This window comes from Amblyomma americanum, chromosome 8 (genome assembly GCF_052857255.1).
Source record: "Amblyomma americanum isolate KBUSLIRL-KWMA chromosome 8, ASM5285725v1, whole genome shotgun sequence".
Taxonomy (NCBI): Eukaryota; Metazoa; Arthropoda; class Arachnida; order Ixodida; family Ixodidae; genus Amblyomma; species Amblyomma americanum.
This window is the reverse complement of record NC_135504.1, coordinates 156,746,157-156,768,120: the sequence shown is the minus strand read 5'-3', so window position 1 is coordinate 156,768,120 and position 21,964 is coordinate 156,746,157. Positions and strand designations below refer to the sequence as shown.

General features: G+C 51.4%; 1 protein-coding gene across 1 annotated transcript in view; it reads right to left on the bottom strand.

The window, feature by feature from the left end:
* The window catches only part of LOC144102121 (uncharacterized), a 288,555-nt gene that overhangs the window by 11,352 nt on the left and 255,239 nt on the right, over positions 1-21,964 (bottom strand). The gene's annotated exons all lie outside the window — the stretch shown is intronic.

Genomic DNA, 21,964 nt, shown 5'->3' with positions numbered 1-21,964 from the left:
ACACTGCGGCAGTGACTTCAGAGCCCTGCTAAGACCGTTAGTTGTGTTGGCAGAGTGACAGCCGGGAACAGCTCCGCACAAGAACGCCGACGTGGCGTTTATTCGTGCTCCTTTTATACTAGCAAGGGAAAAGGGCGCAGAGGTTCCGAGCATGCGCGCCGCAGACACAGAACGCTAGCACGCGTCGCACTCGGCATACATAGAACGCCGGGCTGCGTCACACTCGGATTACATTTATGATACTACAGTTAATGACCCTTAATGCCTCTAAAACGAAGCTAGTCAATCCCAATCGCAAGTAATACCACATGATTATAAAAGATTAGCTGCGGTTCAACTACTGTTGAACCTGGTCAGAGAGCCACAGCTGTGGTGTATCGGGTAAGTAGACTCGTCCTGGCCTCTAACGTTGAGTGCGTTCCGCATACTGGATAGGCAACACGACCACCTTGTCAGGTTAAATTAATGGTTGATCGCGAGAAATTGGTCACCCAATGAGCGCTGCGGCTTATTGCTGCAGTAGCGCTTGTCTGCCACAACGTTGTCAGCGCTAATGCATGCAGCCCGCATCCCTCTGTCCCCACCGCCACGTACCTCAAAACGCGATTGAGACGTCCACTGCACGAGTTATGCGCCTTATGCGAGTTCATCATCATCATCATCAGCCCTACTACACCCACTGCAGGGCAAAGGCCTCTCCCATGTCTCTCCAATTAACCCTATCCTTTGCCAGCTGCATCCACCCTTTGCCTGCAAACTTCTTAATCTCATCCGCCCATCTAACCTTCTGGCGCCCCCTGCTACGCTTACTTTCTCTTGGAACCCACTCCGTTACCCTTAAAGACCAGCGGTTATCTTGCCTTCGCATTACATGCCCTGCCCAAGCCCATTTCTTTCTCTTGATTTCGACTAGGATGTCATTAACCCGTGTTTGTTCCCTCACCCACTCTGCCCGCTTCCGATCTCTTAACGTTACACCTATCATTTTTCTTTCCATGGCTCGCTGCGTTGTCCTTAACTTAAGCTGAACTCTTTTCGTTAGCCTCCACGTTTCTGCCCCGTAGGTGAGTACCGGTAAGATTATGCTGTTGTACACTTTCCTCTTGAGGGAAATTGGTAAACTGCCACTCATGATCTGCGAGAATTTGCCATATGCGCTCCACCCCATTCTTATCCTTCTAGTTATCTCCCTCTCATGATCCGGATCAGCTGTCACTACCTGCCCTAAGTACACGTATTCCGGCACAATTTCTAGGCTCTCGCTGCCAATTGTGAACTGTTGTTCCCTTGCTAGGCTGTTGAACATTACCTTGGTTTTCTGCATGTTAATTTTTAGACCCATCGATCTGCTCTGCCTGTCTAACTCGTTGATCATGATTTGCAGTTCACCTCCTGAGTGACTCAGCAAGGCAATGTCATCAGCAAATCTCAGATTATTTAGGTATTCTCCATTTATTCTTATTCCCAACTGTTCCCAATTCAGGCCTCGAAATACCTCCTGCAAACATGCGGTGAACAGCATTGGCGAGATCGTGTCTCCTTGCCTGACGCCCTTCCTTATTGGAATTTTATTGCTGACTTTATGGAGGACTATAGTAGCTGTGCAGTTGCTATATATATCTTCCAGTATTTTGACATAAGGCTCTTCTACCCCCTGATTACGCAATGCCTGTATGACTGCTGAGGTTTCCACTGAGTCGAATGCTTTCTCGTAATCAATGAAAGCTATATATAGAGGTTGGTTATATTCTGCGCATTTCTCTATCACCTGATTGATGGTGTGAATATGATCTATTGTAGAATATCCTTTACGAAAGCCTGCCTGATCATTTGGTTGATTAAAGTCTAACGTTGCCCTGACTCTATTAGCGATTACCTTAGTAAATACTTTGTAGGCAACGGATAGTAAGCTGATCGGCCTGTAATTTTTCAAGTCCTTGGCGTCTCCCTTCTTATGAATTAAGATAATGTTTGCATTCTTCCAAGCTTCTGGTACAGTCGAGGTCATAAGGCATTGCGTATACAGGGTGGCTAGTTTTTCTAGCACGATGTCCCCTCCATCCTTCAACAGATCTGCTGTTACCTGATCCTCCCCAGCTGCTTTTCCCCTTTTCATTGCTTCTAAGGCTTTCTTTACTTCATCTTTCGTTACTGGCGGGATGACGCATTGCTGTGCACTGCTGTCTTTCTCATTAGCGTTCTGATTACATTGGCTACTGTACAGGTCTGTGTAGAACTCTTCGGCTACGTTAACTATCTTATCCATATTGCTAATGACATTGCCCTGCTTGTCTCTTAATGCATACATCTGGTTTTTACCTATGCCTAGTTTCCTCTTCACTGTTTTTAGGCTACCTCCGTTCTTTAGAGCATGCTCGATTCTCTCCATATTAAACTTCCTTATGTCGGCTACCTTGCGCTTATTTATTAACTTTGATAGCTCCGTTAGTTCTATTCTATCGGTAGTGTTAGATGCCTTCATGTTTTGGCGCTTCTTAATCAGATCTTTCGTCACCTGAGATAGCTTCCCGGTATCTTTTCGAATTGTCCTACCGCCTACTTCTACTGCGCACTCCGTAATTATTGATGTCAGGTTATCGTGCATTGAATAAACATCAAGATCATCTTCCTCAGTTAAAGTCGAGTATCTGTTTTGCAGCGCTATCCTAAACTCCTGTGCTTTCCCTCTTACGGCTAACTCGTTAATGGTCTTCTTCTTCGCTAGCTTCTTCCGTTCCCTCTTCAAGTCTAGGCTAATTCTAGACCTTACCATTCTATGGTCGCTGCAACGCACCCTTCCGAGGACGGCCACATCCTGAATGATGCCAGGTTTAGCGCATAGTATGAAGTCTATTTCATTTTTAATCTCACCATTGGGGCTCTTCCAGGTCCACTTCCTGTTTTCTCGTTTGCGGAAGAAGGTATTCATGATCCGTAAATTATTTCTATCCGCGAATTCGACTAATAACTCTCCCCTGCTATTTCTAGAGCCTATCCCATAGTCACCTACCGCGTGGTCGTCAGCCTGCTTCTTGCCCACCTTCGCATTGAAGTCGCCCATCAGTACAGTGTACTGCGATTTTACTCTATTCATTGCTGATTCTACGTCCTCATAGAAGCTTTCAACGGTCTGGTCATCATGGCTGGATGTGGGTGCGTAGGCCTGCACCACTTTCAGCTTGTACCTCCTATTCAGCCTAATTACTATAGCTGCTACCCTCTCGTTAATACTGTAGAGCTCCTCTACGTTGCCAGCTATATCCTTATTAATGAGGAAACCCACACCTAGTTCTCGTCTACCCTCTAACCCGCGATAGCACAGTATGTGTCCGTCCTTTAGTACTGTATACGCCTCACCTGTCCTCCTAACTTCGCTAAGCCCTATCACATCCCATTTAATTCCCGCTAGTTCCTCGAACAGCACTGCTAGGCTAGCCTCACTAGCTAAAGTTCTAGCGTTAAACGTTGCCAGGTTCAGATTCCAATGGCGGCCTGTCCGGAGCCAGAGATTCTTAGCACCCTCCGCTGCGTCACAGGTCTGACCGCCGCCGTGGTCAGTTGCTCTGCAGCCGCTGGGGACTGAGGGCCGAGGGTTAATTGGTTTGATCATAGAAGGTTGTGGCCAAGTACTACACCAGGGTGGCCAAATCCTGCTCTGGTGAGAGAGTGCGTTGTCGGTTCTGGTCACCGAGATAAGGCCGCACTCCAGGCCTGGTTATGCAATTCCATCGACACGCGGATTTTTTTTTTTTTTTTTTTTAAACCCGGTGGAGAATTGCGCGGCACCAGGATTTGAACCCCGGTCCTCTTGCACGCGAGGCGGATCTTCTACCTCTACGCCATCGCTGCACTGTTATGCACGAGTTATGAGCCAGTTATGCGCCTTACTTTCCTCAAAATCTTCGGAGTCTAGATCATTGTCAATGCTAGCGCCAATGAACAAAAAGAACGCCGATGGTCTATATACTTCAGTGCCGCGTTTCTGCTACAACGTTGAATGCTAACGCAAGCAGCACACATCTGTCACTACCACCTCGTAGCTTAAAGCGCAACTGAGGTGTCGACTGTCCCAGGGGACCAGTTATGCGCCTTTCCTTTGAAAAAAAAATGAAGATTAGTTTTTTAAAATTGGTTTTGAAGAAACGGCGAAGTAACTGTCCCACATATATCGGTGGACACCCGAACCGCGCCGTAGGGTTTGACCTCTGGCTCCCTAGAAGGTGAAAACCGCAAGCACCGCGAAATCGTTACGAGGTAGCGTAGTGAAGCTTTCGCTTCGGAACATGACACTACGCAGGGGACAGGTCACAGAAGAGAAGTGGACAAGGCGGGCGCAGAACTACGTTGGAGGGTGGTGGCCTTCAAGAATGCGTCACATTTCAGTAGATGGTTTTCTAGAATTGCCGAAATTGCACCTTTCTTCTAACATTGTATGCTTTCAGGATAACTTTTGTGTGCAGCAACGACGCACTTGTATAGGCTCGAGCGTGGCCCCAGTACTCACTGAGATCTATTTCGCCGAAGTTGACGGTTCGCTCTCGGCTGCGCTTAGTGATGACCGGACCGCGCGTGTTTAGATATGTTGACGACTTCCTCATCCATTTAAATATTAATCCCGACGATAGCCTAGAAGTGGTTGCTAATGAAGTGCTAGCGCCTCTTAAATCTACTGCCACTAACTTGAATTTTAACTTTAAACTGCCTCAAAACTCCGCTTTGCAGTCCTTAGACATCAAATTGTTTTTTAACAAAGGGAACCACATGTGTTCGGCGTACATCCCAAAGATCAAAAAAGTCTCTTTCACCGTACGATTCTTGCCACTCCACGCATATTCCTGTCTCAGATCCTCCCTTGCTCTCTAGCTAAATATTGTGCGCATTTGGCGCAGATCAGTTTTACCGGTTAACAGATAGACTTCGTTCTGCTGGGTTTCCTCCCGCACTCCTCACGGCTGCTCTGCGGAATCATTGTTGAAGACATTATGCTCCAATGCAAAGAAACAAGAGCTCGCGCAAAGCGTGCTGCGGAAGTTCGAAGTTATTCCGTATGTGCACAAGGTCTCGCACGGCCTAAAGAAGGTTGGAGGAAAATTTGATGTGAATGTTTTCTTTTCCGCGCCATGCTAGCTGCCCCGCCCCTGCCGCTTAACGAACACCAACAACAGTAGTCGGAAGAAAGCAGATTTTGGAATCCAGCACAGAACAAAGTATGTGACTCGCAGAAGAGAACTTGTTTATGACATTCCACTCAGCTGCGATTCCGTTTATGTAGACGAGATGGGACGCTGCATTGACAAGCGTCTTCTAGAGCACAAATCTTTGAGTTCGCATTGTGGGCAGCACATGCCTAGACACTGCCAGCTTTCTGAAAAGAAGAAAATTGAAAAATCTACGCCACTTTTCAAGCATGCAAAGAATAAGACTTAATAATAATAATAATAATAATAATAATAATTTGTTTTGGGGGGAAAGGAAATGGCGCAGTATCTGTCTCATATATCGTCGTAAACCTGATCCGCGCCGTAAGGGAAGGGATAAAGGACGGAGTGAAAGAAGAAAGGAAGAGAGAGGTTCGTCCTTTTAGTGTTGACGTGGTCTGTTCAGGACCCCTAAAGCTTCAACGCCTGTGTCCGATGGCTTGGACAGATGTCCAAGAATGGAAGAAAAAAATACACCCCTTTACGTGTTCGGTGCGGCACAGATCAGGATTTGTGGATTGTGTGCGTTCGGTGGTGTGCCAGATTCTTTTCACTTGCCAAAAGGTGTATATCGGACAAACCGGGCGCTGCTTATACATCCGCCTACAAGAACACGAACAAGTATCGTCAGATGTGTCAAAACATTGCGCTCAGTGCGAAGATAAAAAGAATTGTATGGCGATATTTGAAAAAAACGAAGGTACTGTACCGGCACCAGGACCAGCGTACCAGAGAGATTATGGAAGCTTTTTTCATAAAGAAGAAAATTAGCACCTGCATCAGCCTACCCCCTATCACATTATGTGATGCTGAGATACGGTTCTTGGACAATACCTGATTTATCATGGGTAATGGAAAAAAACGGGCGCCCCGCGCTACCTTTTCAGTTTTTGAGTTCCTTCCTTGTGTTGATTGCCTCATGTGATTGCTGACTTCGCCGTTTTTTCGGTCGCTTTTATATGTGTTTCCCTATATAATAAAATTTTAGTTGCGAGACAGCTCTTGTGTTGTACACCTTTTCTTCGTCCGTCGTCTGTGTTCGCGCTGTATTTTGCTTCAAAATATATGATGTGCTCCAGAATTTTTAGGGAATGCTTATTAAGAATATAGGGCAGTAATAAGAGGGCAACTGGCGAGGCCCGGTCTTACGAGTCGCAACACACAGGCAAACTTTCATTGGCTGGGAAGTGAACTGGTAAGCAGAGATTTCCTGAATAAAACAGATAAAAGTGGCGATTCAGACTGTGCGCATATCTTCAAAAGCGCGATAGACAAACTAACAGGGCCACCGGAATTCCACAAATGTAAGCGCTAAAGAAGTGCGGTAATTTCCCTTTCATGGACGTTAATGACCGGCATTAGATTAAGCTGAATTAAATGATAGTGAGTGTTTCGGAGTATTCTGGATTGAAATACCAAACTTGCATCAATTTCACTTCATTCTTCTTACTCAACGAGAAAACAGAACGAGACAAAATGCACACAAAAGCACAGGCAAGACGCAGACATCCAAGCGATTTTCTTTTTGAAAACAGATCGCTTATAAGGCCTATGAAAATAATAAGTAAGACACTAACCCCGAAAAGGCTCAAAGTAATGACAACTGCACTTGAAAGGACACAGGTGAATTAGAGCCGGTGTGAAATCCGAACATCCCCTTCGAAAAATTCGATTTCTTCTCTCGACAGCCATGTTGGAGGCGAGCTAACGCATTCGACACTCCTTTTGGCAATAAGGAAGGCTTCGATGACCCCCTACCAGCATTGCTGCTTGGCTTATGGGCCTGTCACACTAGGCCAACAGTCGGCCGATTCGGTCTGCCAAAACCATGTCGTCGTGATGTCTGGCTCTATGTCACACTGCGCCGACGAAAACAGTCGGCCGACTGTCGGCGCCATGTCTCCCACAAGACGGCAGTTGGCCGATGGTCCGCCAACTCCCATGTCACAGTAGCGAGACAGCGTGCGAGACCTCCCGCCGACTTGGCCCTTTCTCGTTCTCACTCTTTTGTCATTTCCTGCTATGCGAAATTCATGGGCCGGGACGCTTCATTTTTAACTCTTTTAAATAAATCCCACAATAGTAAAACAAACTCTTTAACAATCGTGATTATGAACCTAGGATGAGGGCAGCCCAGTACTGAGCGGCACTTATTCCTGGGTCAGAAAGGCATGGCTCGAAAAATAAATTCAGTCGCTCGCGGGTAAACAGGACGGGAGAGATTATTTAAGGCTAAAATAATAAAAAGAAAAAAAATTACGGCCACGCGGATTCGAACTACTGCGAAGCTACTGCCATACCCACGACGCCATGGAGAACAGAGCAGTTTTCCTCCTTCAGAGGTGCTGATAAGAAGCACTCCGCAATGTTACACTCGCGACAGAAGTAAAGCAGGCGACCCATGTGCGAAAACTCGGCCGGCGCGATGCACCGGTCGCTGCTTGCGCATTGCAGCCCCACTGCAAGCAGGGACACACGGAGCAGCAAGCATCGTTGCGCCGCTCGACTCAAGCACTCGAGCTCAAAGTGTACGCTTTGCCACCCGCAGCGGTCTGATTACTGCATGTTGAAGTTCGCACCAGAAAAGACAAAATAGCCATATTATCAGAAAGACCGCCTGCTATACACGAGCAGCGACAAAGCATGCTAGCGCTAGTAGCGAGCATTCGGCAACGGTACCGCCCGCGGTCCCGCCAGGCGACGAACTGTGCTGCTGCCTGGCGCAGCGGACGCCGCTTCGCAAGTAGCCATATCGCTTGGCTGTTAACAGTATAATCGCACCATGAACTAAAATTATGGTCAATTTCCGCGACACCTTCGGCTGCGGAGCTAGCGGACCGCTGCGGGCGACAGGCGAGCCGGACCACAACGGCGGGCCAGCGGCAGCTTGCGGGGCGATTCTGGCAAGAAATTTTGCTCTTATCAAAGTTGTTGCTTTTACCAGCAACTCGGTGTTGATCAACGATCCTCAGAAATGATACATTTGTCACATTTTTCAGTCTCAGCGTTTATTGCTTACGTCAAAAACAATCTTAAGCTGATTTTTATTACGGCGGCGGACGGGATCCATGCTGGCCTGCCGGCGAGCAGGCTCGGTTTACTTCACGTTCGCACAAGAAAAAAAAAAACGGAACAGCCATGCTATCAGAAAGGCCGCATGCTATATTCGAGCAACGACACCATGCCTGCGCAACAGCCGCGCTTTCGGCAACGACGACGCCTGCGGGAGCGCCAGGGCGACGAACTGCGCTGCTTCCCGGCTGCCGTACTCGTCGCTAAGCCTAGCTGGTTTCGCATCGATGCCGCAGCTCAGGGAGCTTTGGAACTAGCCAGCGCAGTAATAAAGGAACTCCTGTAGGCACCGTGCAGGAGTAACTCCGGCGCGATGCGCGCGCCCCTCGCGGCGGGAAGGGCAGACCGGGTGGGAGACGCGCGCCGGCCCGCGCCGCTGGGACGCAGCAAAACTGCCCGGGAGCGCGTCGTATTCTTCCTTCGCCCGTTGCTTTGGGGATATTCTGTGGTCACATTTCAATTGCTGCGCAGCAGTCTACAATAGCACATACTTGAACTCCCCAGGGACAATGTTTTTCACGTCCCCAAACAAGTTCTACGACCCGAAGCGACGTGAATGGCTCTTGTCCCGACGGGCAGTGTTGCAAATAGGTTGCAAGCTCCAAGGGTAGCGTTGGCCTGGCGGCCTGGGGCACAGCTGGAAACATCCGAAGGTCCTGGCAAAGGATGAGTCGACTGCCAAAAGAACAACTTGTTTATTCTGGCATCGCAAAAGAGCAGCCGGTCAGGGCGACCACGTTACTCGAAGGAAGAAATCGAAGTCTCTCTTGGGCGTCCGGGGCAGCTGCTTTTATACCCACGGAGTCGAGGGCAAGAAGGAACGGCACGGGATGAGTCGCACTAGACGGCGACGCACGGACATGTTGAGACGTGAAGTGACGCGTCCGCCGGGCCGGCGCCGGTCAGACCTCCTCGCCTCCCAGTTGGGGAGCTGCTCTCCCCGGCTGCCGCGCTTTGACAAGCGTGGGCACCAACATGCACACACACACACACACGCACACACGACGACACGTGGCACTGAAACCTGCCTGGACGCGCTTGGCGGGAGGCGTTACGGCAGCAATGAACGGGCCCAAAATGACCGCCACTTTGAACGAAGCCCCGGCGTCCGTTGCATCCGCGCCGGCTATACCGCGCGTCGTAGGCGAAACGTAACAGACCGCCCCGCCGGGAGAAGGTAATCCCGATGGTCAGGGGACTGCATCCGCTGTCCGGAGGGATGTCGCTCGATGATGCTCGTAATAGAAACCGGTCGTCCCTCGACGTTGCTTGAGCGCAGCGCACAGAGAAGGCCTCGTTCTCAGGTTCAGGATCACACAGGACACTGCAAAGTGACCTCGGGAGAGTTGCCATTTTTGTGCTCGTTCCCAGCAAGCGTTAGAACTACGCCGAAACGCAACCGCTCAGTCAGCAAGCACGAGACAACCCTCACTAAGCTCTGCCAGGCTCTTTCCCCTTTTATACTACTGCCTAGTTCTTTACAGTAGTCAAGCAGCACTCAGAACGCGTCCACAAATTGGAAAATTGCACTAGAAAGCACATAATCACTTTGAAACACTAAACAAAAGCAATATGTAAAAAACCTTCCTCAGGAAGAAAACATCACTAACAAACAACTTTGAGGCGGATTCCTACGTTAGGGGCTTCGACATAAGCCATCGGCGTTACCGTCGAGACTCCCCTTTTTGTAACGCACCTCAAAGGAATATTGTTGCAAAGCGAGGCTCCAGCGCAGGAGGCGGCCATTTTTGGGAGAGATGGTCTGCAGCCATGGGAGAGGGCAGTGATCCGTCTCAATGATAAACCTCGAGCCGGCTAGGTAGCATGACAATTTCTGAACGGCCCACACGAGACACGCACACTCTTTCTCGGTGGCGCTGTACGCCTGCTCACGACAGGTCAGCTTACGACTAGCATACAGGACGGGGTGTTCCATTTCTCCATTGTCCCTTTGGCACAGTACAACGCCCATGCCTCCCTCACTAGCATCGCACTGAACAACGAACCCTTTTGTGTAGTCTGGCGATCGTAGCACAGGCTGGCTTGTTAAAGCGCTCTTTAAGGCGCTAAAAAGCTCTTTCCTTTGTCTCGCTCCAGACGACTGTTTGGGGCTCTGTTTTTCTTAGAGCATCCGTCAGGGGAGCCGCGATATTGGACTACCTGGGGATGTACCTCTGATAGGTGCCGGCGACACCTAAGAACGACCGAATATCGGTCTTCGTGCGCGGTTGCGGGAAGTCTCGCACAGCGGCCACCTTTATTTCAGAGGGGCGGCGACGACCCTGTCCAATCACGTGACCGAGGTAGACAACCTCGGCCTGTGCTAATTGGCACTTGGGAGCCTTGACTGTCAAGTCCGCTTCGCGCAGGCGGGTTAGCACTGCCCGCAAGTGTGCCATATGCTCAGACCAGGATGCGGAGAATATCGCTACGTCGTCTAAATACGGTAAAGCGAATTCTTCCTGTCCCCGCAACACTTTGTCCATGAGGCTTGAAAAGCAGTATGGCGCGTTCTTCAAACCAAAACTCAAAACTTTAGGACGGAATGTTCCCATTGGTGAAATGAACGCCGCATACCTACTAGCCTCTTCTGTAAGTGGAACCTGCCAATAACCCCTGACAAGATCTAGGGTGGAAATAAACTGAGCGCTACTAACTTTCTCAAGGCGCTCCTCGATGTTAGTGATCGGATAAATTTGATCCTTAGTGATGGAATTAAGCCTGCGGTAGTCGACGCAAGGACGAGGTTCCTTGCCCGGTACCTCAACTAAAATCAAAGGGGAGGTATAATCACTCTCACCCGCCTCAATAACACCGAGCTATAGCATTTTCTTTACCTCAGCCTCCATAATATCGCGCTGGCGGGGTGACACCCGGTACGCCTTGGATCGTACTGGCTCTGGGGAGGTAAGTTCTATATCATGAGTAAGGACAGAAGTCCTACCAGGCCTCTCAGAGAACTGACCTTGAAACTCTTGTAAGAGTTGGTGTAGTTCGGTTTTCTGCTGAGCCGACAGCGGTGCTTTAATGATTAAGTCACTAATGACCTGATCAGTGTCTTCCCTGTTCGTCACTGAGCCTAGTCCCGGAAGCTCGACCGGAAGCTCTTCGGGAACGTTTACCATCATACACACCACTGCTTCCCGTTGTCTATAGGGTTTGAGCAGATTACAGTGGTAAACTTGCTGTGCTTTCCGCTTTCCTGGCAGACTCACCACGTAGTTAACATCCGACAGTTTTTGAACAATCCGTGCTGGGCCCTCCCACTGCACGTCGAGTTTGTTTTTTAGCGATGTGCGCAATATCATTACCTCATCGCCCACCTCAAAACGACGGGCCTTGGCTGTCCGATCATAATAAACTTTGGTCCTCTGCTGGGCCTTTGCCATTGCTTCACCTGACAACTCCTGTGCCCTTAAGCGTTCGAGGAGACTAAGCACGTACTCGACCACGACTGGGTCGTCGCCCCTGCCTTCCCACAAGTCTCGAAGCATGCGAAGCGGAGACCGCAGCGAGCGACCGTACACCAGCTCAGCTGGCGAAAACCCTGTAGCCGCATGCGGCGCGGTCCTTAATGCAAACATCACCCCAGGCAGACACAGCTCCCAATCACTTTGTTGCTCAAAACACAATGCTCTCAACACGCGCTTCATGACGGAGTGGAGCTTCTCAACGGAATTCGACTGTGGGTGGTACACTGAGCTGTGTAACAGCTTTACCCCACACCTTTCGAGAAAGGCTGTCGTCAAAGCGCTAGTAAACACTGTGCCCTGATCTGACTGGATTTCCGCAGGAAAACCAACTCGCGCAAATATGGACAGTAGTGCATTGACTATCTCAACGGAGCTGAGTTCTTTAAGCGGCACTGCTTCAGGGAACATTGTCGCTGGGCAGATCACAGTCAAAATGTGTCTGTACCCCGTGGCTGTTACCGGCAGAGGTCCCACTGTATCAATAACGAGCCGTCTAAAAGGCTCCGTAATGATAGGTACCAACTTCAACGGCGCCCTCGATTTGTCCCCTGGTTTGCCCACCCGCTGACAGGTGTCACATGTCCTCACAAAGTGTTCTACGTCCCGAAAACACCCTGGCCAATAGTACTCTTGCAAGAGACGGTCCTTAGTCTTCTTAACTCCTAGGTGTCCGGACCACGAACCGCCATGCGACAAGCGCAACAGATCCTGACGGTAGCACTGATGCACGATCAGCTGATCGAACTCGACTCCTCTGCGGTCTAGATACTTCCGGTACAGGACCCCACCTCTTTCCACAAAACGAGCATTTTTCTTGGCAATACCTTCTTTGACATTGCAGCGCATGTTTTCTAGGCTGCCATCCTTTTTTTGCTCGGCTATCATAGCCGACCGGCTGACTTTTAGCAACCTATTAAGTCCATCGGACGTAGGCGCGATGAGCAAATCTGCAGATAGCTCTTCTAACTTTCCCGTGTCGGGCATTTCCTCTCCAGTACCTGGTGCCTTCAACGCTACAGGCTTAATTTTATTCAGTTCGGACGTGCTCTGAGTATCAGCTTGCTGCGCCTCCGACCCTTTCTCATTGTTCGACAACGTCGGCCCCGCAACTACCGCCTTTGCAGCGAGCTCCCGAACTCTCGATCTGGTTAAGGCCTGAACGCTAGCCTCACCAAACAAAAGCCCCTTCTCGCGCTGGAGGTGATCGGACCTGTTCGAAAATAGGTACGGGTACTAAGGGGGGGGGGGGGGGGCAGCATAGATGACACTGCGGCCTCCGTCTCAATTGCACCGAAAGGTCCTTCAATAAGCACCTTTGCTACGGGCAGACACACGCTGTGAGCTTCCACGGCTTGCTTGATCCATGCGCACTCGCCCGTGAACATATCGGGTTCTACGTAAGAGGGGTGAACTACATCCATTGTAGCTGCGGAATCACGAAGCACTCGGCACTCTTTCCCGTTCACGAGGAAGTCTCGCATGTAAGGCTCGAGAAGCTTCATGTTCTCGTCAGTGCTGCATAATGACAAAAACACGACTTTTGTTTTTGTTTCTGGACACTGCGCCGAAAAGTGACCCGGCTTCTGGCACGTATAACACACGCGCGCTTGCCTCGTCTCGAACCGCTTCCTGCGTTCGGCTTCGGCTGCCGCCGTCTCCTTACGTTCGGTCGGACTGCTTTCACTCGCATCCGCACTACGTGTGTCCCCCTTTGCTCTCATAGGTGTGAACTTCGGCCTCTCAGAGTTGGAGCCAAATTCACCCTTTTGACCGTCCTTAGCTCCGCGAGCCCGACGCGTCACAAACTCCTCGGCTAGCTCGGCGGCTTTAGCCACTGTACTAACGTCTGGCCTATCCAAGACCCAGTACCGCACGTTCTCAGGTAACCGACTATAAAACTGTTCCAGCCCGAAACACTGCAAAATTTTCTCGTGGTCACCAAACGCTTTCTCTTCTTTGAGCCACTCCTGCATGTTTGACATAAGCCTGTAGGCAAACTCTGTATATGACTCACTTCTGCCTTTCTTATTTTCTCGAAACTTCCGACGGAACGCCTCCGCTGACAGCCTGTACTTTTTTAGCAGACTCGATTTCACTTGGTCGAAATCCTCTGCCTCCTCTCTCTTCAAGCGAGCGACTACGTCGGCCGCCTCGCCGGGTAACAAAGTGAGCAAGCGCTGTGGCCACGTTTCCCGAGAGAACCCCTGCTTCTCGCACGTTCGCTCAAAGTTAACCAGGAACAAACCAATGTCCTCTCCAAGCTTAAACGGCCGCATCAGGTCAGTCATTTTGAACGATACCCGTTCTCCTGCACCGTGTGCCTGACTTCCATTACGAGCGCGTTCCATCTCTACCTCGAGACGCTTCATTTCCAAAGCGTGTTGACGGTCGCGCTCTTCTTTCTCTTTTTCTTTTTGTTCTTTACGTTCGCGCTCGTCTTTCTCTTTTTGCTCCCTCTCTTGAATGGTCTCAAGGCATTCCGACAGCTCGTCATCCTCAGCCTCCAACTCAAGAATAGCCCTTAGCAGTTCTGGTTTTCTGAGTTTGTCTGAGACATTCAGACCCAACTCTCTTGCAAGCTCCAGCAATTTCGGTTTGCGCAACGACTTCAAATCCATGGCTGCTCCGAATGCTGCTTTCTCTACTGCCTACTATTGTCTTGCCGCAAACTAACCCGGCAGCAACGACAACCGCAATTACCAGCTCTGTTTCTGACACTAACAAAAGCCTGGCAAAACTCAGAATAAGAAAGTCCCGCACTCACCAAACCTCGCAGCCAAGAATTCAACGCAGTCGTTCCGCTGCAGGCAACCAGTCATCACACAGGGCTCGTTGCACTGCTCCCGGATGGAAGTTGAGCTGCTCAGCATACAGTTGACCGCATATCTTCGCTGCTGGCCTCCGTTGTCGCGATCTCACCGCTGGCAACCAGTTGTTGCAAATGGTTTGCAAGCCCCAAGGGTAGCGTTGGCCTGGCGGCCTGGGGCACAGCTGGAAACATCCGAAGGTCCCGGCAAAGGATGAGTCGACTGGCAACAGAACAACTTGTTTATTCTGGCATCGCAAAAGAGCAGCCGGTCAGGGCGACCACGTTACTCGAAGGAAGAAATCGAAGTCTCTCTGGCGTCCGGGGCAGCTGCTTTTTGTACCCTCGGAGTCGAGGGCAAGAAGGAACGGCTAGGGATGAGTCGCACGAGACGGCGACGCACGGACATGTAGAGACGTGAAGTGACGCGTCCGCCGGGCCGGCGCCGGTCAGACCTCCTCGCCTCCCAGTTGGTGAGCTCCTCTCCCCGGCTGCCGCGCTTTGACAAGCGTGGGCACCAACATGCACACACACACACACACACACGCACACACGACGACACGTGGCATCGAACCCTGCCTGGACGCGCTTGGCGGGAGGCGTTACGGCAGCACTGAACGGGCCCAAAATGACCGCCACTTTGAACGAAGCCCCGGCGTCCGTTGCATCCGCGCCGGCTATACCGCGCGTCGTAGGCGAAACGTAACAGGGAGCAGTGCAACGAGCCCTGTGTGATGACTGGCTGCCTGCAGCGGAACGACTGCGCTGAATTCTTGGCTGCGAGGTTTGGTGAGTGCGGGACTTTCTTCTGAGTTTTGCCAGGCTTTTGTTAGTGTCAGAAACAGAGCTGGTAATTGTGGTTGTCGTTGCTGCCGGGTTAGCTTGCGGCAAGACAATAGTAGGCAGTAGAGAAAGCAGCATTCGGAGCAGCCATGGATTTGAAGTCGTTGCGCAAACCGAAATTGCTGGAGCTTGCAAGAGAGTTGGGTCTGGATGTCTCAGACAAACTCAGAAAACCAGAACTGCTAAGGGCTATTCTTGAGTTGGAGGCTGAGGATGACGAGCTGTCGGAATGCCTTGAGACCATTGAGGAGAGGGAGCAGAAAGACGAGCGCGAACGTAAAGAGCAAAAAGAGGAGCGCGAACGTAAAGAGCAAGAAGAGAAAGAGTGCGACCGTCAACACGCTTTGGAAATGAAGCGTCTCGAGGTAGAGATGGAACGCGCTCGTAATGGAAGTCAGGCACACGGTGCAGGAGAGCGGGTATCGTTCAAAATGACTGACCTGATGCGGCCGTTTAAGCTTGGAGAGGACATTGGTTTGTTCCTGGTTAACTTTGAGCGAACGTGCGAGAAGCAGGGGTTCTCTCGGGAAACGTGGCCACAGCGATTGCTCCCTTTGTTACCGGGCGAGGCGGCCGACGTAGTCGCTCGCTTGAAGAGAGAGGAGGCAGAGGATTTCGACCAAGTGAAATAGAGTCTGCTAAAAAAGTACAGGCTGTCAGCGGAGGCGTTCCGTCGGAAGTTTCGGGAAAATGAAAAAGGCAGAAGTGAGTCATATGCAGAGTTTGCCTACAGGTTTATATCAAACATGCAGGAGTGGCTCAAAGAAAAGAAAGCGTTTGATGACCACGAGAAAATTCTGCAGTGTTTCGGGCTGGAACAGTTTTATAGTCGGTTACCTGAGAACGTGCGGTACTGGGTCTTGGATAGGCACGACGTTAGTACAGTGGCTAAAGCCGCCGAGCTAGCCGAGGAGTTTGTGACGCGTCGGGCTCGCGGAGCTAAGGACGGTCAAAAGGGTGAATTTGGCTCCAAGTCTGAGAGGCCGAAGTTCACACCCATGAGAGCAAGGGTGGACACACGTAGTGCGGATGCAAGTGAAAGCAGTCCGACCGAACGTAAGGAGACGGCGGCAGCCGAAGCCGAACGCAGAAAGCGGTTCGAGAGGAGGCAAGCGCGCGTGTGTTATACGTGCCAGAAGCCGGGTCACTTTTCGGCGCAGTGTCCAGAAACAAAAAGAGAAGTCGTGTGTTTGTCATTATGTAGCACTGACGAGAACATGAAGCTTCTCGAGCCTTACATGCGAGACTTCCTCGTGAACGGGAAAGAGTGCCGAGTGCTTCGTGATTCCGCAGCTACAATGGATGTAGTTCACCCCTCTTACGTAGAACCCGATATGTTCACGGGCGAGTGCGCATGGATCAAGCAAGCCGTGGAAGCTCATAGCGTGTGTCTGCCCGTAGCAAAAGTGCTTATTGAAGGACCTTTCGGAGCACTTGAGACGGAGGCCGTAGTGTCATCTATGCTGCCCCCCCAGTACCCGTACCTATTTTCGAACAGGTCCGATCACCTCCTGCGCGAGAAGGGGCTTTTGTTTGGTGAGGCTAGCGTTCAGGCCTTAACCAGATCGAGAGTTCGGGAGCTCGCTGCAAAGGCGGTAGTTGCGGGGCCGACGTTGTCGAACAATGAAAAAGGGTCGGAGGCGCAGCAAGCTGATATTCAGAGCACGTCCGAACTGAATAAAATTGAGCGTGTAGCGTTGAAGGCACCAGGTACTGGAGAGGAAATGCCCGACACGGGAAAGTTAGAAGAGCTTCCGGTCGAGCTTCCGGGACTAAGCTCAGTGACGAACAGGGAAGACACCGATCAGGTCATTAGTGACTTAATCGGTAAAGCACCGCTGTCGCCTGAGCAGAAAACCGAACTACACCAACTCTTACAAGAGTTTCAAGGTCAGTTCTCTGAGAGGCCTGGTAGGACTTCTGTCCTTACTCATGAAATGGAACTTACCTCCCCCGAGCCAGTACGATCCAAGGCGTACCGGGTGTCACCCCGCCAGCGCGATATTATGGAGGCTGAGGTAAAGAAAATGCTACAGCTCGGTGTTATTGAGGCGGGTGAGAGTGATTATACCTCCCCTTTGATTTTAGTTGAGGTACCTGGCAAGGAACCTCGTCCTTGCGTCGACTACCGCAGGCTTAATTCCATCACTAAGGATCAAATTTATCCGATCCCTAACATCGAGGAGCGCCTTGAGAAAGTTAGTAGCGCTCAGTTTATTTCCACCCTAGATCTTGTCAGGGGTTATTGGCAGGTTCCACTTACAGAAGAGGCTAGTAGGTATGCGGCGTTCATTTCACCAATGGGAACATTCCGTCCTAAAGTTTTGAGTTTTGGTTTGAAGAACGCGCCACACTGCTTTTCAAGCCTCATGGACAAAGTGTTGCGGGGACAGGAAGAATTCGCTTTACCGTATTTAGACGACGTAGCGATATTCTCCGCATCCTGGTCTGAGCATATGACACACTTGCGGGCAGTGCTAACCCGCCTGCGCGAAGCGGGCTTGACAGTCAAGGCTCCCAAGTGCCAATTAGCACAGGCCGAGGTTGTCTACCTCGGTCACGTGATTGGACAGGGTCGTCGCCGCCCCTCTGAAATAAAGGTGGCCGCTGTGCGAGACTTCCCGCAACCGCGCACAAAGACCGATATTCGGTCGTTCTTAGGTGTCGCCGGCTACTATCAGAGGTACATCCCCAGGTACTCCGATATCGCGGCTCCCCTGACGGATGCTCTAAGAAAAACAGAGCCCCAAACAGTAGTCTGGAGCGAGACAAAGGAAAGAGCTTTTAGCGCCCTAAAGAGCGCCCTAACAAGCCAGCCTGTGCTACGATCGCCAGACTACACAAAAGGGTTCGTTGTTCAGTGCGATGCTAGTGAGCGAGGCATGGGCGTTGTACTGTGCCAAAGGGACAATGGAGAAGTGGAACACCCCGTCCTTTATGCTAGTCGTAAGCTGACCTGTCGTGAGCAGGCGTACAGCGCCACCGAGAAAGAGTGTGCGTGTCTCGTGTGGGCCGTTCAGAAATTTATGCTACCTAGCTGGCTCGAGGTTTATCATTGAGACGGATCACTGCCCTCTCCAATGGCTGCAGACCATCTCTCCCAAAAATGGCCGCCTCCTGCGCTGGAGCCTCGCTTTGCAACAATATTCCTTTGAGGTGCGTTACAAAAAGGGGAGTCTCAACGGTAACGCCGATGGCTTAAGTCGAAGCCCCTAACGTAGGAATCCGCCTCAAAGTTGTTTGTTACTGATGTTTTCTTCCTGAGGCAGGATTTTTAACATATTGCTTTTGTTTAGTGTTTCAAAGTGATTATGTGCTTTCTAGTGCAATTTTCCAATTTGTGGACGCGTTCTGAGTGCTGCTTGACTACTGTAAGGAACTAGGCAGTAGTATAAAAGGGGAAAGAGCCTGGCATAGCTTAGTGAGGGTTGTCTCGTGCTTGCTGACTGAGCGGTTGCGTTTCGGCGTAGTTCTAACGCTTGCTGGGAACGAGCACAAATATGGCAACTCTCCCGAAGTCACTTTGCAGTGCCGTGTGTGAACCTGAACCTGAGAACGAGGCCTTCTCTGTGCGCTGCGCTCATGCAACGCCGAGGGACGACCGATTTCGATTACGAGCATCATCGAGCGACATCCCTCTGGACAGCGGATGCAGTCCCCTGACCATCGGGATCTCCTTCTCCCGGCGGGGCGGTCTGTTACGTTTCGCCTACGACGCGCGGTATAGCCGGCGCGGATGCAACGGACGCCGGGGCTTCGTTCAAAGTGGCGGTCATTTTGGGCCCGTTCAGTGCTGCCGTAACGCCTCCCGCCAAGCGCGTCCAGGCAGGTTTCAATGCCACGTGTCGTCGTGTGTGCGTGTGTGTGTGTGTGTGTGTGTGTGTGTGTGCATGTTGGTGCCCACGCTTGTCAAAGCGCGGCAGCCGGGGAGAGGAGCTCCCCAACTGGGAGGCGAGGAGGTCTGACCGGCGCCGGCCCGGCGGACGCGTCACTTCACGTCTCAACATGTCCGTGCGTCGCCGTCTCGTGCGACTCATCCCAAGCCGTTCCTTCTTGCCCTCGACTCCGAGGGTATAAAAGCCGCTGCCCCGGACGCCAAAGAGAGACTTCGATTTCTTCCTTCGAGTAACGTGGTCGCCCTGACCGGCTGCTCGTTTGCGAAGCCAGAATAAACAAGTTGTTCTGTTGCCAGTCGACTCATCCTTTGCCGGGACCTTCGGATGTTTCCAGCTGTGCCCCAGGCCGCCAGGCCAACGCTACCCTTGGGGCTTGCAACCCTTTTGCAACAACGGCTAAGTGAACGAATAATTCCTCGAGTATATTTCCACACTACCCGGTTTAGAATGCTGAGCAAGAGGTTTTGCTGTATGTCTGCTCAGCTACACATGGTGCTGCCACATTCCCCGTCTTCTTAACACCACTCTGCAGAAGCACCGACGTTTGGGCTAGTTGATGTTGATACCCAATAGAAGAATTTCGCAGCACGAAAAAGACGCGGACTAGGATGGTAAACAAACACGAGAGGATGACGTCCTGTCCTGCTTTTTTCCATCTTAGTCCCCGAAATTCTTCTTTATGTCTTAATCCCAGACTATGCTGTGCTGGCTTAACACGCCAGGGCGCAATGCGAGGTGGCGCTCTTGAACCGTTACAATGCATTTTATCGCTGATAGCGATTTGCGCAAAACGAACCAGGAGGCCGGCGTCGTAATATACACGCGCGAGAGTAATCCCATCAGCTGTTTAACTTGCTCGCGATGCCGAAGAGAACATTGGCAAAATGCGTGCCTGTCCTGTCCACTTCTGTGTCGTCCGTGTCCTTTTTGCGCTATGTTTTCTAAGAACTGTTACCAACTAGCCCAAACCAAGCTACTGTATGACCGTAGCACGGCATAATTGTTGGCCACAGTTCCGACCAAGGGGGCTTCATTGTCCGTTAACGCTCTCATTACCAATTGACGCCAGCCAGTATTAGGATTGGCGCCAGCGGGTCTCGAGGATTTCCACCAAGACAGCATCTCTCGCACTCTCATTAGCAATTGACGCCAGCCAGTATTAGGATTGGCGCCAGCGGGTCTCGAGGATTGCCACCAAGACAGCATCTCTCGCACTCTCATTAGCAATTGACGCCAGCCAGTATTAGGATTGGCGCCAGCGGGTCTCGAGGATTGCCACCAAGACAGCATCTCTCGCACTCTCATTAGCAATTGACGCCAGCCAGTATTAGGATTGGCGCCAGGGGGTCTCGAGGATTGCCACCAAGACAGCATCTCTTGCCAAGTGTCTGCGGGGTGCACTTACCGCGCTCGCCCGGTCGTTGCGTGGGACAAGCGGGGAGCAGGGTTCTGTGAAAATCCCTGTAAGGAGTCGCCGCCGCCGCCGCCAGCGAAGTGGTTCCGGCTGTCTTCAGATCTTCCCCGGCGTCTCTACCAACCCGTCTACTCCTGGCTTCCAGAGAACAGCCCGGCGTGGGAACGGATCGCCACGCCGACTCGTCCAGAGGCTTCGCCGGCCATCGCTAATGGCAGAACCACTGTGGATTATCTCCCGACGGGGCGCTCCGGTTTTGCGCCTCGGCTTCTTCGAAGTTTGCCGATCGGCGGAGAGCGGGCCGACCAGCTGACGTCCCTGCCAGCTCGGCGGGGTCCTGGCCGCGTACCCCTCTCCCTCGGGCTCAGCTTATGCTAGGGGCGTGTCCATGTGTGCCGAGGTGTCTGTTTCTGTGTGAAAATGAAAGATTTGGCCACACCCATCACGGCGAGGGCGTCCCCCTACCTGGGGAATTTAGGGAAGGCGTACTGTACAAAACTGGACTGCAGACGCACTTGAAGCAGCTCAGTTCTGAACTCAAAAGCTTGTAAATATGTAAAATGAACCAAGTGTTCTTTCTCCACTAATGAACCCCTTCACACAGCTGCACTTCTGTCCGGAAGGTTGATAAAGAAGAGCTGTTGCTGATATGTGAAGAGTTGGGTGTGGAAGTGGAGGAAGGAATGAGGAAAAGGGCAATCACAAAATCAATTAATAATAGCTATGCGGACAAAGCAGGGATGAAAATTGCGTGGGAAATGGCAAAAAAAGAGCTAGAACAACAAAAAATTGGAGGCTTATCAAGGTTAAGCCCAGTGGATGCGAAGCATGTTAAGCAGCTGCCTCAGTGCGGATGGGGCTAAGTAACGGAGACGTGGTTTTAGGTTAATCGTCGTACTTTATTCTTTGCAGCCCGACAAACACACTCTTATGGTCCGTAAATGCATGACTCTTGGTTTGCCCGTCACTTTGGAGGCATCTTTACCGCATACACGCCCAGCGCAAAGACGCTGGCGCGGTTGCGGGCACAGAGACTGACGCGACGGCGGGCGCGCGCTCGCTTCATCCCTGGCGTGATGTCACATATCACGTGATGCAGCGATGGTGGCGCCGCCGCCGCGTCGCGCGCGACGGCACGAACCGAATCGTGGAGGCCTCCGCCGGGCGACGTCCGACGGCGCGATATGAGGCCCCATCTGCAGCCGGTGTGACGTCATCACGTGACGTCACATCATGTGATCTCAATTCAGGGTCAATGGTGG